General features: G+C 41.9%; 1 long non-coding RNA gene across 1 annotated transcript; it reads right to left on the reverse strand.

Annotated features, from left to right (window-relative positions):
- Positions 1 to 2854: 2854 nt before the first annotated feature.
- Positions 2855 to 16412, reverse strand: LOC112656681 (uncharacterized). The gene is made up of 4 exons (XR_003134579.3): positions 16289 to 16412; positions 15562 to 15826; positions 13678 to 13762; positions 2855 to 2907 (listed from the first exon to the last, which is right to left on the reverse strand). It is a non-coding gene; the product is annotated as an uncharacterized LOC112656681 (long non-coding RNA).
- Positions 16413 to 17041: the final 629 nt, after the last annotated feature.

Here is a 17041-nt window from a genome sequence, read left to right on the forward strand (position 1 = left end):
GAATGAATTGTTTTCCTTCCTCAGTGGATAGCTAAAAAAATCTGTAGTTTCTCAAATTCAGGCAAAGTCAAAGTAGGTATGTTTCTACTGGACGGCTTAGCTGACTGCCAGGTGTGTTAAGGAAGTTGGTGGATGATGACAAGCATGTATGTTTTCCCATTTCCAGGAGTGCTCAGTTTGGGCAGACAGTAGGTACAAGGTCATAGGGTTTGTGAGATGAGGCCCCATGAAGACTCAGACTGGAAGTCCGTCTTTCCTAGTATGTATCAATCCCTTTTCCTATCAATCAAAATTTTTGTGGAAATTAATGATGATCTCAATTAGGTCAGTGACATATGATAGAGGTAAAAGGATAGATTCAATGATATTAGAAAAGTAGTCTCAAGAGGATTTGGTGACTGTGTTGGTTTCCTGGGCTGCTGCCATGAGCTTGGTGGCTAAAAACTACAGAAATTTATTCTCTCACAGACCTGGAGACCAGAAGTCTGAAATCAAGTTGTTGATAAGACCACATTCCCACCAAAGGCTTTAGACAAGACCCTTTCCCAACCTCTCAGCTTCTGGTGACTCTAGGTATTCCTTTGGTGGTGGCCGTGTCACTACAATCTCTGTCCAGTCTTCACATGGCCTCCCCTTCTTCCCCAATCTTCCTTGTCACATCTTTCTTTCTTTCTTTCTTTCTTTCTTTCTTTCTTTCTTTCTTTCTTTCTTTCTTTCTTTCTTCTTTCTTTCTTTCTTTCTTTCTTTCTTTCTTTCTTTCTTTCTTTCTTCTTTCTTTCTTTCTTTCTTTCTTTCTTTCTTTCTTTCTTTCTTTCTTTCTTCTTTCTTTCTTTCTTTCTTTCTTTCTTTCTTTCTTTCTTTCTTTCTTTCTTTCTTTCTTTCTTTCCTTCCTTTAGGATTTTACTTATTTATTCATGAGAGACACACAGAGAGAGGCAGAGACACAGGCAGAGAGAGAAACAGTCTCCCTGCTCTATCCCGGATCCCAGGATCACGACCTGAGTGGAAGGCAGACGCTCAACTGCTGAACCATCCAGGCGTCCCTGTCTCTTTCTTATAAGGACACTTGTCATTGGATTTAGGGACCACATAGGTAATCCAGGATGATCTCATCTCAAATTCCTTACCTTAATTTTATCTGCAAAGACCCTTTACCTAAATAAGACCACATTCACATGTTTGAGAATCAGGATATGGACACATTTTTGGGGGGATCATTCGACACACCACACTTAACCACATTCAATATGTTAGTTTATTTGATTGAGAAGATGCCAGTGAGGATGAATTCCAAGGAGCTGGTCTGGACAGATGAGAAGATTGTGGTGGCAAATACCTAGCGAGAAAACATCAGGAGAGATGCTGTTTTTGTCAATGTAGTTCTGGACACTGTGTTTCAGGTAGGGAATGGAGAAAGCAGACGTTTGACCCTTTCCCTCATATTGGCACAGTCTTGAGACTTCAATGTTATTCAATTAGCTGTCATGAAAGTAGATAAAAGACTACAGCATTCCAGAATTGGGCATTAGATTATTATATCATCTTTGTGAAACTTTACTTTAAAAATACTTCTGGATAAATAGTATGTCATATGAATGAAATTAATGTTTCATTTATATCCTAGCAGTGGTTAGTTAGCATTTGAAGTATCCTTATCAGCAATCCATTCTCCAGCCAGGACTACCAAGCTCTTCAAATACTGCTGTGGAAATCTGCACATGAGAATTTGCTAATTAGCATAAGAAATAATTTTTCACTGCTGAAACGGGTAACATTTAACATATATTTGACCCTCAAGTCTAACCACTCTTGCATGAAAATTTATGGGAATCTGGCAAGCCCAGCTACCCAGTTCTTTTGGAGAAGCCCTCAAATGTTGAGCTGAGTCCTGAGTCTCCCCACTTCACAGAGCACTGTAGCCTAACCAGAATGTTGCTATTCTCACCAGTAGAGCAGCATCGAGCATTGACCTTGGAGTAAATCTTTCATGCAAAGTGTCTGTGGGTGTGTCTGAAGACAAAGAGTAGAACTTCCCCCAAACGTATCAGTTGCGGTTGACTGTTTTTGTACCTACTTGCTAATAAATGTTTGAGTATTCAGCAGAATTGAGCTTAAGACCAACTTTTATCCTAGGCTACTACTTGTTAAGGAGGATATGGGGAAGTTGAGGTAGACTCATCCAGTTCTAATCCCCAAAGGCTATAGACTAAAAATTCTATTTACCAAAAGTCTCACGCATTTGTTGAATGAACACATTAGTTTGGGGAACTTTGCAACAGAATCACCTGGCCTTTGAGCCCAAAGGCCTGTAAGGACTACTGACAACACAATTCTCCAGGTATCCAAAATAAAAGGGTACCTACAGACTTGGGTAAAAACGTGGGCTAGGTGACTTCTTCATTGATAATCTGATGACTGTGGTCTACCTGAAAACAGGTATTGTATAGTCACTGCATAAAACATGGAACTCAATGATATCTTTGGTTGAAGAGTTTGGATCCTCCGAGAGAAGTTCATAGAATTAAAAATGTACTAATAGCGGAGTGCTATGCATACAGCAGGCTCAGTGTTGGATATATATAAAATGAGTATGTATACTTATTTGTAATAAATAAAACACACATAGGTAACATGTAACATATATGTGTGATATATGTAAATGTTTTAATATCATGAATTTGCGTATGTATACACACACAGACATACACACGTACGTAAGCATTAATCTACTTGCGTTCACAAATAGACTGGTGCACCCATTTCAGGGATTCTTTGGCCTTAACAAGATCTTCCCTATGTATGCATTATTTATACCACACACACTTAGTCCCCACCCCCACCCCCCTCGACTCACCCCTGCCACACATTGAATGAAAGGAGATAGCCCTCCTGGTGGTTTCTTCAAAACTAGAAAACAAATGAGTGATTACTATTAGATATTTGCTTCCATCAACGAATAGTCTTCTTGATGATTTGAGTAATAGTTATTACTAGAAAAATAATAACTTCCAATGTCATTAATCCCATGTGATTTGAAGGAGTTAACAATTTAGTAATTACAAAAAGGAACAGTTCTAGTAATTTAACAATGCTGTTGGTTCTGTATATCATAAAGTCACCACTCGGTGCAATCAACAGAAGGAATTTATTGAAGAGAGAGCATGGAAGTGTTAAAAATGTATATTAAGGGTAAAACTCTCTAAAACATTTTATGTTTCTGAGAGTCAATTTTGCATATGATAAAGAAAATGGCTTTCATAAATGAGAGAGATGTGTCAGTGTTAGGGGAAGAATCAAGTGAAGAATGCAAAATAGTAGCTACTTACTTGTAACTTTGAGCTATGTTTTATTTTCTCCCTATTTTTGGAGACGGAATTAAAGACTGAGAAGATACAGGAAATGTGCTGAAGCTTTTTATTGGAATTATCTTTCTAAAGAAATGCATGCAAAAACTGAAGAGTAATCATTTGGAATTGAGATGCCTCTCGAAGTAGAGCCAAGCGAGTGTCACATAGCTCCCCAAGCCTTGGGTCTGCAGATGAACGATGGAAGAGGCTGTTGGTGAGAAATCTTACTCTGGTGAGAAGAGGGGAAGGTAGATAAAGAAAAGGAAACAAGGGAAAGGTAAAATGCTGAGCTAGTAAGAAATCTTGTTTCTTGCAATTATGGACTCATAGGATCTTAGCAGCAGAGCTCCCTTAAAAGTCACCTAATTCTGTCCCCTTACTCATATTGCAGACAGAGGTCATCCTGGCCCACCTCCACATAAGGCAATATTTATCAGCTCACACTCCTCTAATTGTTACACTGTTTTCTCTCACGTTGTGTCCAACTCTCTCCCTTCAGGTTTGATGGGTTCTGGTACTGTCCCCTGGAATACTCTCCTCCTTCTTTGGAGTCTCAAAGACAGCTGCCATCTCCCTGCCTTATCTTAAAATAAGTGGATAATCAAGGACAGCTATACATGTCTAAGGGTTTTTTTTTTATTTATTTTTTATTGGTTGTTCAATTTGCCAACATATAGCATAACACCCAGTGCTCATCCCATTAAGTGCCCCCCTCGGTGCCCATCACCCAGTCACCCCCACCCCCACCCACCTCCCTTTCTACCACCCCTTGTTCATTTCCCAGAGTTAGGAGACTCATGTCTGAGGTTTTGGGTGGAAGGGACATTCTGGGGAGTGTCCCACCAGCCCTATGCAGATGTTGTAGGGGAAGCAATCTGACAACCTACAGAAGAGTCCCTAACAGTAGATTTATTTGTCCTCATCTCCAGTTTGTTTGGTCACAAGACTTAAGAAAAATAATTCTCGTGCTATTTTGAATGTTTGATTATTAAGTGAAGGCCGAATAAAGTCTGGGAGTTATGGGTTGGGATATGATTTTTAAGTTGCTATTTTTATTCATTATTAGCCCAGTTTTATTGTCCTTGGTTTTATGATGCAGAAAGAATGAATTCAGTGCAAAAAAAAAAAAAAAAGATTAACATGATGTTTTGGTAATGCTTAGACCAAACGACAAATGATTATTTTATATGTGCTTGTTTTTTGTTTTTTGTTTTTTTAAATCCCAGAGACACAGTCTAATGGGGACTTGGAATTTGAGTGTAAACCAGAAGATAGAGAAATCACCTAATTAATGTTCTTTTGGACATCTTCTAGTACTGGGCTCTCTGTAGTTTAATACCCTTTCACATAGACAGTGATTTAGTTTCAGTACTCCGCAGCAGAGTACACCTAAGAGATGGTTAGTGACTGTTGGAAGTACCTTGATTAGGAACACACCATGGGAATCGTTATCCAGTGTTGGACAGACTCGAGTCAGGGATCCTTCAAGATGTCAGCTAGTTTTCTCGTAATATTTGATCAACAGCAAAGATTTTTTTAATAGTGATACTACTTGAAACATGTTTATGCTTATTAGAAATTATTTATTGATTGATAAACTGGTAATGATAAAGAAATGTGGAATTGCTGAAAATGTTGTGCAGCCATTCCTGGCCTTGCATGCACGGGGTAGAAGAACCTCAAAATCCCCATAACTATAGCCTTTATTTTATTTATTTATTTATTTATTTATTTATTTATTTATTTATTTTATTTATTTTTTTTTAGCTATAGCCTTTAGAAAGGCACACTTGACCTCTGACCGAGCCAGTGGGCTCAGATTTGGAAGACTTTGGTCATTTGACTCCTATTAAAAAGGCAGATAAATCCTGCCACTATAAATAAACCTTTCATTCAAGGAGCCATCAGAGTACCTAAAAGGACAGAGATATGGGACTTTGTCAAGCTTCCAGAACAGCTTCTACGACTGCTTTTGTGGCCATTTACCTGCATATATGGCGAAATTCCATCTGAGACGGACTTACATTGTACCATCCTACCCAGTAGCGAGGATACAGGAGGAAAGCTGGCCCTCCCCCTGCTTCAGCTAACTGAAGATGTGTTAGATTGGGTTTTTGTTCAAAAACATTCACTCTCTCTCCCTTCACAGTCCTCTCCCGCCCTCACGGAAGAAGTCTACTTCCCCATGCTTTGACCTTGGGGTGGTCCCAGGACACGCTTTAGCAGTGGGATGTTAATGCTCATGACAGAAGCAAGGGCTTAAAATGAGCTTGGGCAGGAGGCTTGCCCGCTCTCCTCTCAGCCAGGACCATGAGAAGAACATGCGTTAGGTGGTGCTCTGGGACAAGGAATCTGAGAAACAGGGACCAGACCTGCACCCAAGCTGCAGCACAGAGCTGGCCAGCCAGCAGCAGGGCCGCGACAGGGGACCCACAGAGACACACTAAGTGTTTATGGTTGAGTGCCCCTGAGATACTGTGGTTATTATGCGGCAATGCTGACTGGTATATGAGGCTACCAGGATTTACTCCCCTAACCTAATAATCATGAATGTCTAGATCAGGTTAGGTAGTAGGCATCTTACAAGTATTGTTTCTTTTTTCTTTTTAAGATTTTATTTATTTATTCACGAGAGACACAGACAGAGAGAGAGGCAGAGACCCAGGCAGAGGGAGAAGCAGGCTCCGCGCAGGGAGCCCAACGCGGGACTCGATCCCAGGACCCCGGGATCGCTCCCTGAGCCAAAGGCAGAGGCTTAACCGCTGAGCCTCCCAGGTGTCCCAACAAGTATTGCTTCATTTAATTTTCATAACAAGTCTGGGAATTAGGCCTTATTTTTCTCATTGTAGAGATAAGACAATCACAGCTAAGAGATAAAACCACTTGGCCGAAACACAGAGGAGGAACAGAAGGGAGTTAGCTCCAAGGCAGATTGTAGAGTCCATCCTCATCCGTCCCCCTGCCCCCTACCTTTCATGGCTCACTCTTAACCGACTTGCTTGGACTGAATTAAACCTTAACTAAAGCTGTATCCAAGCATAGCAAGAAGGACAAAAGCTGAACCCATGCATTAGTGAGGGTCATTCATGTGCACATTCACTCATTCAGTACATGTTTAATGAGCGTGTGCTGTGTACCAGTGAGTGTATGGTGGGGATTTAATGGGAAGCATGACTGACACTGCCCCTGCCCACGAAGGGTTCACAGTCTTATCTTAAGGTAGGTTTGTTTGTTAAACACAAACTTCAAGTTTTGTTCGTGCTGCAAGGATTATGGCCTCATTCCACAGTGTGAGTATAAGCAGCAGCTCTAGACAAAGGAAGCGCCCTGTGCTCGACTGCGTGACTCTTAATGTGGGGACCACCAACTAGGTGGCGTCCAAGTGACAACTAATCCCACAAATGTGTTCAACTACTAATGATAAACCTGAGTTATTGCTCCACAGAGATGTCTTGCATGTTATGGGTCAGAGAGTTTGAGAAAAATAAAGTTACTCCTTCACTGTTCTACAGGGAGGGACAAAAAAAAAAAAAAAAAAGCGATGGGATATTATAATTCTTGTTAATAAACATTAAACCCAGACGATTTCTGAATTTTAGAATAAAAAATAATTAATCTACTGAAAGAATGGTAAACCAGGAAAGATTAAAAATTATAATTAAAGAATGAGAATGACATTTGCTATCGGAGGCATCTCAGCAGACTATCTGAACAGTACACTACGCAAGGTAAATTATTTCTACTGTAATAATGGTATTTACTCTAATACAATGGCGTACTAGAAATCTAATTGCAACTTGCCAAGGATTTTAAAAAAAACACAGTTATAATGTAAAAATACAGGAAGAATAGATATGATCTGTATTTTTAAAAGAACATGGTAATGCTACTATATGGTTCAATTTTCAGATATCAGGATTTAATATAATAAGAAAAGACAGAGAAAATGAAAATTGGGGAGACTTTTGAATAGGTGCTTTAAGAAAGGGATTTGCGACCGAATGGAAACAGGCTGATTTTGATTACACTTTAATATGAGATAAAGTAAAGATGAGGTAAATCCAAAGTAAAACATAATTATAAGTTCCTGCATAATCCCTGGCAAAAATATTAAAGATTAGATTTCCAGAATTGTGTTAGTAGCTCCATACGACTTTTACCAATAACAGTTACCCACTGTATGCTAAGCATTGTCAGAAAACAGATAAAATATATTCATAGATGGAAATAATCATAAAGGTATTAATAAGATATCTGGGCTTTAAAGTTTTGCCTTCCTCTTCCTGAAATAGAAAAAAATAATAAATACAATTTAGAATAGAAAATAATCCATATAAACACCAGAGGTGGGAGTAAGGAGACAGTATGCTATGAATTCATTTCTAAGTTAAAAAAAATTAAGTGCAAACTGTTTTTCTATTAAGAAAGCATGAATACACCATGTTTTATACTACCCCTTGATTTCTCTTCCCAGTATCTCATGCTTAGGTTGACGGGTTCCCAGGGGAGCACATTGGGACGGGAAGACAAATAGTGAGTCATGTTAAGTTAATTAACCAAAAATTCAGCCTAGCAGTCCGAGCTCCACAATGGCTGAGAAAGATGGGCGTTATTCATTCTAAAGAAAAAATAACCTTCAAGGCGAACAGAAAAGTCAACAGCCCTTAACTCAATGATAATCGGTAGATGCAGTACTGCACGTAGGTGAGAGTAAGAGCTTCATTTCAGTCGAATATCTGAGATTTGGGACTATCTGATCACGAAGAATCTGAAGTCGGCCAGGTGTTGATAGAAACTGCTCATGAAATGTGGCCACCGTCCCTTCTATACTCTGAGAAATCAACAGTGTGACAATAAACCTAGTGATTTGGGTGCCTTTTTTGTCTGTCTACCTCCAACACAGAAGCAGGTGGACATACACAAAATAAGCTTCTCCTGAAAACCGTGGTGAGTGATAGACACCATCTGCCAATGCCCAGTTGAATGTGCTTTTATGGGTATATTTTGCAGGAGTGGGCGGAGGAGGTATTCTTTTTGGAAATGGATTTGGACATTTTGCAAAAGACATTTAAAAAACAACAGAAGGCACCCTAGGTAGGGAAGTATAAATTAAAAACTGCATTCCTACAGTATGTGATTTCTGAAGAAATTATTTAACCTTATTCACCTTATCCATTTCAAGGTATGCTTCTGGACTATGAAATTAGATAATGAAAATATTAATTTCTTATATTTTAAAAAGGATAGGGATATGTTAATTAATATGCTACTTTCTTGAATTCTTTATTAAAGAGAATGATACTTGAGATGTTTACAGTACTAGAAGACCTAGATGTGGCTGTGAATTGGTTACATTACAGAAAAATGTGTATTTTATTTCTGATTGTAATGGCAATTTGGATAAGAAGAATCATAAAAAGGAAAACTTGACAAATCCAGAACCCTATCATACAGATTATGGGTGTTTAAGATTTTTGCCCATTTACTTCCAATAATTTTATTGGCCTCTTTAAAACCATATGTACATATCATGTGAACAAATTTATGTTCTATTTTTTCTTGATATCGTATCAGAAAGATTTTCTGATGATTAAATTTCTTAATAAAAAACATTTTTAGTTACCGTGTAATATTTCATCACATAAATGGGCTGTATCTTTAATGTTGTCTTTATATATTTATTTTTGGACATTAAGTGACTTCAGAATAAACATTTTGTATTTTGGATTATATATTTTTTTTTAATGAATGCGTCTCATAGTAGGCACTCTTTTTTTTTTTTTTTTTGTTTTAAGATTTTATTTATTTATTTTCGTGAGGCAGAATGAGTGTGAGGGGTGGGGAGGACAGCAGGGGAAGCTGGCTTGATCCCAGGATCACGGCCTGAACCAAAGGCAGACGCTTAACCAACTGAGCCACCCAGGTGCCCTTGGAATATTTTCTTAGCAAAGATCTTTAACACTGGAATTCTCAAGTCTAAGGCTAAATGTTTTTATGTGATGCTGGGGCAGACATTGGCTAGCTGTTTGCCAGACTTGTTTGATTCTCCTTCTGGGCACAAAGATTGAATATGTTTCTCAGCCTCCCTTGCAGTTAAGTGTAAACTCAAAAAGAAATTCTTTCCACAGGAATGTGGGCAGAACTGATGGAATGAGGCACGTTCCCCCGGGGGGCCTGTCATCACCTCTCACACAATGCTCAAGTCTCTTCCCTTGTCTGCTGGCTGTGCGTCAGCGCAAGGTGAGTTCAAGAGGCAGTTGAGACCACAGAGCATCTGTCAGGCTCTTTCTGAAGGATTGTGGAGCAGAACACCCAATTCCACTGTCTGTAATTGAATATTATGTAGAGAAATAAAATTCTTTTATGTTAAATGACCTATATTTGGGGGGATGTATTCATTTTAGTGTTAGCGTCATCTTAACCAATGGGAATACTGGCATCAGAAACAGGGTACAACTCTAATAAAACCCTAAAATATGTGGAACTGGCATTGGGTGGTAAGGCACCTATATCAGAGCATGGGATGATGCAGACCCACGTTATATAGTGGTAAAATACGTGTTAAACCGGTTACTGGCGGGGCAGCCCGGGTGGCTCAGCGGCTTAGTGCTGCTTTCCACCCGGGGCGTGATCCTGGAGACCAGGGATCGAGTCCCACGTCGGGCTCCCTGCATGGAGCCTGCTTCTCCCTCTGCCTGTGTCTCTCATAAATAAATGGATAAAATCCTTTAAAAAAAAAAAAAAGAGAGAGAAAAACGGTCACTGGCAATAGCTCGAGGGTAGATCAAGCACTCACTGGACCTGTACCTCTAGGAGAAGACTGGAAAACAGAATTTTGTGGTGTTGGGGTTGTTACTGGTTTCTATTAGAAGGATGTTAGAAGAAGAAAAAAAATCAGTCTGTCAATAGCTAAATGATTTTCAAACAGAAATAAGAAGAAGTTTGGAGAGAAGAAATTTGGGGCATCAAAACATTGGAAAGCTAACTGTTTCTAGATTCTAAACAATAGGAAATATGATTGAAAATGCCTTTCAGTGATGGCCCAGCAGCAAAGACCAGGTTAAGGGCGGAGTCTTCTTTGCCCAGGCTCCCGTATGATCTCAAGGACGCTGGCATGAAATTGTGTAAGTGTGTGAGAGAAGCATGAAGGTGAGGAAGCAGGGAAAAGAACCTGGATTAATAATTATGTTCAGGAAAGAATTTTGGGTGGGGTTGCTGGCATGTGGAACTGAGCGGAAGCAAATGGATTCGAAGCCTACTAAGTAAAAACATGTTGCCAAGGAAATCATAAGCCCGGATTAAAAATGTCTTTGAGTGCCTAAGCCTTGAAATCAGCCTCAGACCCCCAAGTCTGCATGAGCAAGAAATGATCTGAAAAAGCTGTTTGGTCCCCCTGGAGAAAGTCTCCATTCCCACGGTAACTGTGACCAAAATGGAGATGGACCAGGAAAAACCTCCCAGAGGGCAAAGCCAACAAACACAGAGAAAAATGGACACAGGCTTCCTACAGAAAACAGAATCAAGCATCCAAGTCCAGGCAAAGCGCTTCTCTAACGTAAAGGTAGGTAGGAGTTCTTGCCCCGCACAACTGCCGTATACTGGTGACTCTTCTATCCAGAATCTTCCCTTTTTCGAGTGGAAGGATTTTCTCTTTTTTCTTTTCCTTTTTCTTTCTTTCTTTCTTTCTTTCTTTCTTTCTTTCTTTCTTTCTTTCTTTCTTCTTTCTTCTCTTTCTTTCTTTCTTTCTTTCTTTCTTTTCTCTTTCTTTCTTTCTTTCTCTTTCTTTATTTTATTTATTTGTTTTTTATTTTTGGTGTGTGTGGAGGATAAGTATAAAAAATGCTGTTTGGCAATAAAAAGGAACGAAGGGCGGATACACGTGACAAGATGGATGAACTTCAAAAACGTTAAGCTAAGTGAGAGAGGCCAGACACAAAAGAGCACGTCCTGCCATTTATATGACAAGTGGAAAAGAGGCACATCTATTGAGGCAAAAAGTAGATGAGTGGTTGCCTGGCACTGGGTTGGGAGCCAGGAATGGTTACAAATGGGCCCACGGGGCCTTTGGGGAGTGCTGGGAATATTCTAAAGCTGGGTTGTGGTAGATGGGTATACCACGCTGTTAATTTAGTTAAAAAAAAAAATCAATGGCTTGTATACTTAAACAAGTAAATTTTAGGATATACACATTTATTTCAACAAATTTTGTTTTGTTTTTATTTATTTTTTATTTTTATTTTTTGTTTTGTTTTTAAACCTGCTGGTGAATACAGAGGAAAACAAGCACTTTTACTCCAGAAGAGTGAAACTACTGCTTGACCTTTTTTGGAGATACCTCATCATAGATACCAAAGCGTCAAGCCTTTGTATTCTCTTACCTGGCAATTCCGCTCCTGGGAATTTACTCTAATGAAATCATTGAATACAAGGTTGTTTCCTGTAAAGTGGCCTACAAGACTGAATAATTGAAATAAGTTACAAGTCTAAAATAGGGGATTGGTTAAATGCATTAGAATATATATCCAAATATTGAAATGGCGTACAAGTGTGATTTCACCATGGAAATCTCAATGTATTTATGTGGGAAACTATCTAACAACAACAAACATGCAGTTAAAGTATGGTGTTTGTGGGCAAAATATGGGCCCATTTATGTTTACAAAAACATGGGAAACAGGTAAAGAGTAAGAGAATGTGGCACTTATTCACTTCTTTTATTATCTTCCAAAGTGGCTGATAATTTTAAGAGGATTTTGAAGGCTTTTTTTCCCCAGGATCATGTTCCTTTACAGGTTTTACTGTGTAGCTGATGACGTCACATGAAGTATGTCTGTTACGAACGCTTTTCCTGATTCTTCATCTGAGTTGGTATTTTGGGGCTTGTCCGCTCCCTGGGAGCAGACACTAGTGAAAAGATGTCATGAACTATACACAGTAGGTGGCCTTCCATGTCTTTTGATAATGTTGTGAAGATTAAATCTGAAAAGGGGATTTTAGGGCTGTCAAGCAACTAAGTTTTTTTGTTTGTTTGTCTTTTAAGGTTCTGGAACAGTTTATTCTGATCACTGTAACCCTAGGTCTAATTAAGTCCTCTAGTAAAAGAGGGCACCCAGGTGGCTCAGCAGTTGAGCATCTGCCTTCGGCTCAGTGTGTGACCCCGGGGTCCTGGGATCGAGTCCCGAATCGGGCTCCCTGCGGGGAGCCTGCTTCTCTCTCTCTCTCTCTCTTTCTCTGTGTGTGTGTCTCTCATGAATAAATAAATAGAATCTTAAAAAAAAAAAAGACGTCGAGTCAACGAAATTGTTTGATGAAAGTAAATGCCAAGGAACACGAAATATGCCATCTCTTGTGTGTTAGAATCTCCAAACAAGGTAAACTTTTTCAGTTATGGAGCAGCGTGGCCCTGTTTTATTTTCCCTTCTATATCTTTTACATATTGCATGAGCTTCCTATCACTGTTATAACAAATCACCACAAACCAGGTCAGAGTCCTCAGATGGGTTTATGCTGGGCCCACCTCCAGGTGTGGGCAGGGCTACATTCTTTCAGGAGGCTCCGGGGGAGAATCTGTGTCCTGGCCTTTTTCAGCTCCTGAAGACCACCTGCATCTCTTGGCTTGTGGCTCCCTCCTTCATCTTCAAAACTAGCAGTGGAGCTTCTGTCCTTAGGGCTCTCTCGGACTCCAATCCTCTCTTTCCTTTGTCTCACCTCTTTTCTGATCCCTGAGCCTCCCCCTCTTGAAAGGAGCTCTGTGATTGCTCTGAACTCATCCAGATAGCACCATATCTGCAAAGTCCTTCTTGCCGTGCAAGGTTCACAGATTCTGGGGATTAGCATACAGACGTGTTTGAGGGGCCGTTATTTACCCACCAAGAGACAGAAGAAGGCGGGAACATTTTCTGATAGGAGATTCTGGGAGAGTAGACTGGTGGAGAGTTAAAAGTAGCTCCTTGGCGAGATCCACAAAGCAGTGAACCTCAGATTGTCGTGTGCTTCAAAATCACTCGAGATTTTGTAAAAAGTACGTATTTCCAAGCCCTGTCCCCAAAGATTCTGACTCAGTGGTTTAGTTTGGGGGATCTGCATGTTGCAGTCGTATGCGCTCACTGTGGTGATTCAGTACAGGTGCGCCCCAGAGCACACCTGGAGAGGCTGCCAGGGGGGAGGCGGTGAGAGCACAGAGCCTGAGACAGCTCTACAGCTGCATCATTATAACTCCCGTAAACATCAGAACTGCTGAAAGGAAAGGTGGAAAATAAAGCTTTGCTGAGCCCCACTCCAGGAGACTGTGATCTCAGAGGCTGGAGAAGGCCTTCCAGGTAAATCTTACCGAGCATGATTGCCCTGGCCTCAATTCCTGAGCGTTCTGGGCAGTTCTACTCGATCCAGCCGTAGCCAAGACATCTTCTATTTTCCTGTAATAAAAAAAAAAAAAAAAAGATTTTACTAGCTCATATTCTTTTTCTTTTGACTGGTTGAACTATGGATCATGTCAATTCCTTATTTTGATGCCTTTCTCAGAGCCTGGGACAACAACGGGTACCCCATAAATGTTTCTGGAATAAACCAGTGGTTTTCAGACTTTACCCTGTGTCACAATCACATGGAGGCCTTGTTACAACACTGACGGCTGGGCGCTGCCTCCAGTGCTTTTGACTCAGCTTGGGTTGGGCCTCAGAATGTGTAGTTGGAGCAAGACTCCCAAGGATGCTGGCGCAGCTGGCTGGGGGATCACACTTTGAGATCACCAGAGTATATAGGGTTTGAATTGTTAAAGCCCTAATTCCTTTATAACAAAATGAAAATTTTTGTATGTGGTTGAGGGATTTAAAACTTTCCCCAGTTTTTGAATTGCCGTTACTTTTTTCATTATTTCTATTTTTTCCCCTTTAAAATTTTTATCCTCTAGAAATTGAAAAAGAAAATCATATTTCTCCAGTAATAACTTTCCTATAATGTTTTATTGTTTATTCCTTCTCTATATGTGAATTCTCTAGTGACAAAACAATTGAAAATATTTGGGGGACTGCCTATTGGTAAAGAAGGTTTTCAAACGCATACCTTTAGTGTCGTGGATATATAACATAACCTAACAGTAAATTATCTTTCAGCTTGAAACTTTAGTTTGATTTGCATTTTTGCTTGGTTGGTGCTTTGATTTTGCATTTATTATTATTATTATTATTATTTTGGTCATAGTCCTCAGAGGGGGTGAAAACAAAGGAAAACAGTCACATACACATTATGAGACCAGTTATGGCTAGAAACATGGGACAATTAAGAAGGATAAGCCTTACTGAGCCATTTGTCCAATTTGCCTGAGACTTGGCACTGCATACTTTTTATTACAGAGACACAAAATCCATGCAGTGTATATTTTTCAGGAAACTTTATTTCTGTAGAAGAAAGCTGACTTTCCCTGCTGTATTTATCCAGCTAGAGATCACACACAGGGGGATTAATAGCCCTTATATACACTTCTTCAACCTAAGAAATACTTTTTATGATTTAAAGGTAGCTTTCCTTATTCATATCAAATTATATCAGCATGTGTTTCTCATAAAATACTCCTTGAAGGGTGCAGCAGCCTGATGCCTTTGAATCTGGGTGTAGTAAGTTTCTGGTGGTGAAGTAATAAAAGGTATTGATTGTATTCATTGCACTCCCGTGGGAAGGCCGTATAACTGGATGGACACAATGGAGGATTACTGAAAATATTTTTGCACGGCTAGGAAGTTTTAATCCTGTAGATGATGCTGAATTTGACCATAACGTTGGGCTGAAAGGAGGCATCTTGTGAACCAAGTTGTGCAACGAAGTACTCTCGCCTGGGTATTAGGTGTCAATCCATTTTTATTGAGTGCGTGCTGTGTTTTCAGCACTATATTAAACCATTTTCTATCTTGAAAGTTATTTTTTTGTTTTGTTTTTGTCTTTTGCATACCTTTAGAGGATAAAAGTTGGCAAAACTAAAAAATCGGTAAAGATGTTTTGTATCGTCACCCATAATAGGCGTATTCAAGTTAAGAATTTTAATATATGATTTGCAAACATTGAAAAGCATGGGTCATAAATGTGCAGTTAGATTTTGACAGAGGCATACAGTCCTGTATGCACACCCTTGGTGATGAAGTTACAGACGGTGTCATCAGCAAGAAGTTCCCCCAAATACTTTCTCAATCAATCCCTGTGTCTCCCACAAATAACCACTGACCTGATTTCTGTCTCTAGTCACTCCTTTTGTGTCTGGCTGCTTTCACTTGAGCACCTTGGGTGCTTCTGAGACTCACCCCGATGCATGTGTGTCAGCAGTTACTTCCTTTCTATTGCTGAGTAGGAGGCATGGGCATCATGAAAGGACTGTAGGATCTTTATCTCCTCCACTACTCATAAGCGAGGCCTTATTTCCTTGAAGTGCAAACCTTGAGCCTCCTTCATCAGCATCACTAGGGCCCCACTATTCTCTGACCAAAATAGGTCTGAGGGAAAATAGAGAGAAGAGGAGTTGGTATTTCCAGAAGGATCTGGGATGCTGGTTACATTAGTGATTCACATTATTGCTTTAAGCAAAGGGGTTACAGAAAGGGCTAGAAGAACATGAAACAGAGCGGCCAAATTCTTCCCAGGGCTTCACAGGCATGGACTGAACTGGTTCCCAAGACGACAAGGGGCCACAGACACTGAGGTGACGGGAGTAGAGGCCCTGGAGGCCAGGTGTGATCAAGTAGACGGGAGCCAGAGCAGTGGACCGGAGCAGGCTAAGTCCCTTTTCTGAGCTGGAAAAAGATGGGTTTGGGCAAAATGGAAGAGGAAAAAGTGAGAAGTGAAGGAAGCGAAGAAAGTGAGACTCTTGGTTTGCGGTGTCTCAAAGGGAGAGAGAACAGACTTCCCTTTACCTACAGGACCTAAGCGTCTCTTGCTTTCCCCCATCCTCCTCCCACCTGCTGCCTCCCAGCGGGAAGGTGCGTGTGGCTGGAGAAGGAGCAACGGGTCAGCGCAAACCGCGGCCCGAGGGCACGGCCTTGTCCTCCTGCGCCCCTAAGGCCCCTCCGGGCCTCACCAACAGGCTGAGCTGCAACCAACCACCCAGGGGCGCGGGCGGGGGGGAGGGAGGGGGGAGGGGCTCGGCCGCGGCTTGAAGGTGCCCGCGGCCCACACGGTCCCCCCCCCCCCCCCCCCCCCCGGCTGCTGGGCCCTGGGGCACCTGTGCGGCCGCCCCGGCCTCAGGCTGGGCCTGCGCCCCCCTCGGGCCCCCCCGGGCCCCCCGACGGGCCCTCCCAGCTCCCTGCGACCCCCGGAACCCCCTCGGCTCCCCCAAGGGCCCTCCCGGCTCCCCGTGCACCCCCCGGCCCCCACCCCGGCCCCGTGCGCCCCCCTGGACCCCGCCACGGCTCCCCCGAGTCCCCCCCCGGCTCCCTGTGCCCCCCAGAACCCCTCCCGGCTCCCTGCGCCCCCCCCAGACCCCCTCACGGCTCCCCCGGGCCCCCCCGGCTCCCTGTGCCCCCCAGAACTCCTCCCGGCTCACTGCGCCCCCCCGACCCCCTTCAGCTCCCCACGGGCCCTCCCGGCTCCCTGCACCCCCCTAGGCCTTCCCAGCTCCTTGCGCCCCCCGGGCCCCCCCGACCCCCCTCGGGGCCTCCCAGATCCCCGTGGCCCCCCCGGCCCCCACCCTGGCTCCCTGCACCCCCTCGGGT

The sequence above is a fragment of the Canis lupus genome, chromosome 37, assembly GCF_003254725.2.
Source record: "Canis lupus dingo isolate Sandy chromosome 37, ASM325472v2, whole genome shotgun sequence".
Lineage (NCBI taxonomy): Eukaryota > Metazoa > Chordata > Mammalia > Carnivora > Canidae > Canis > Canis lupus.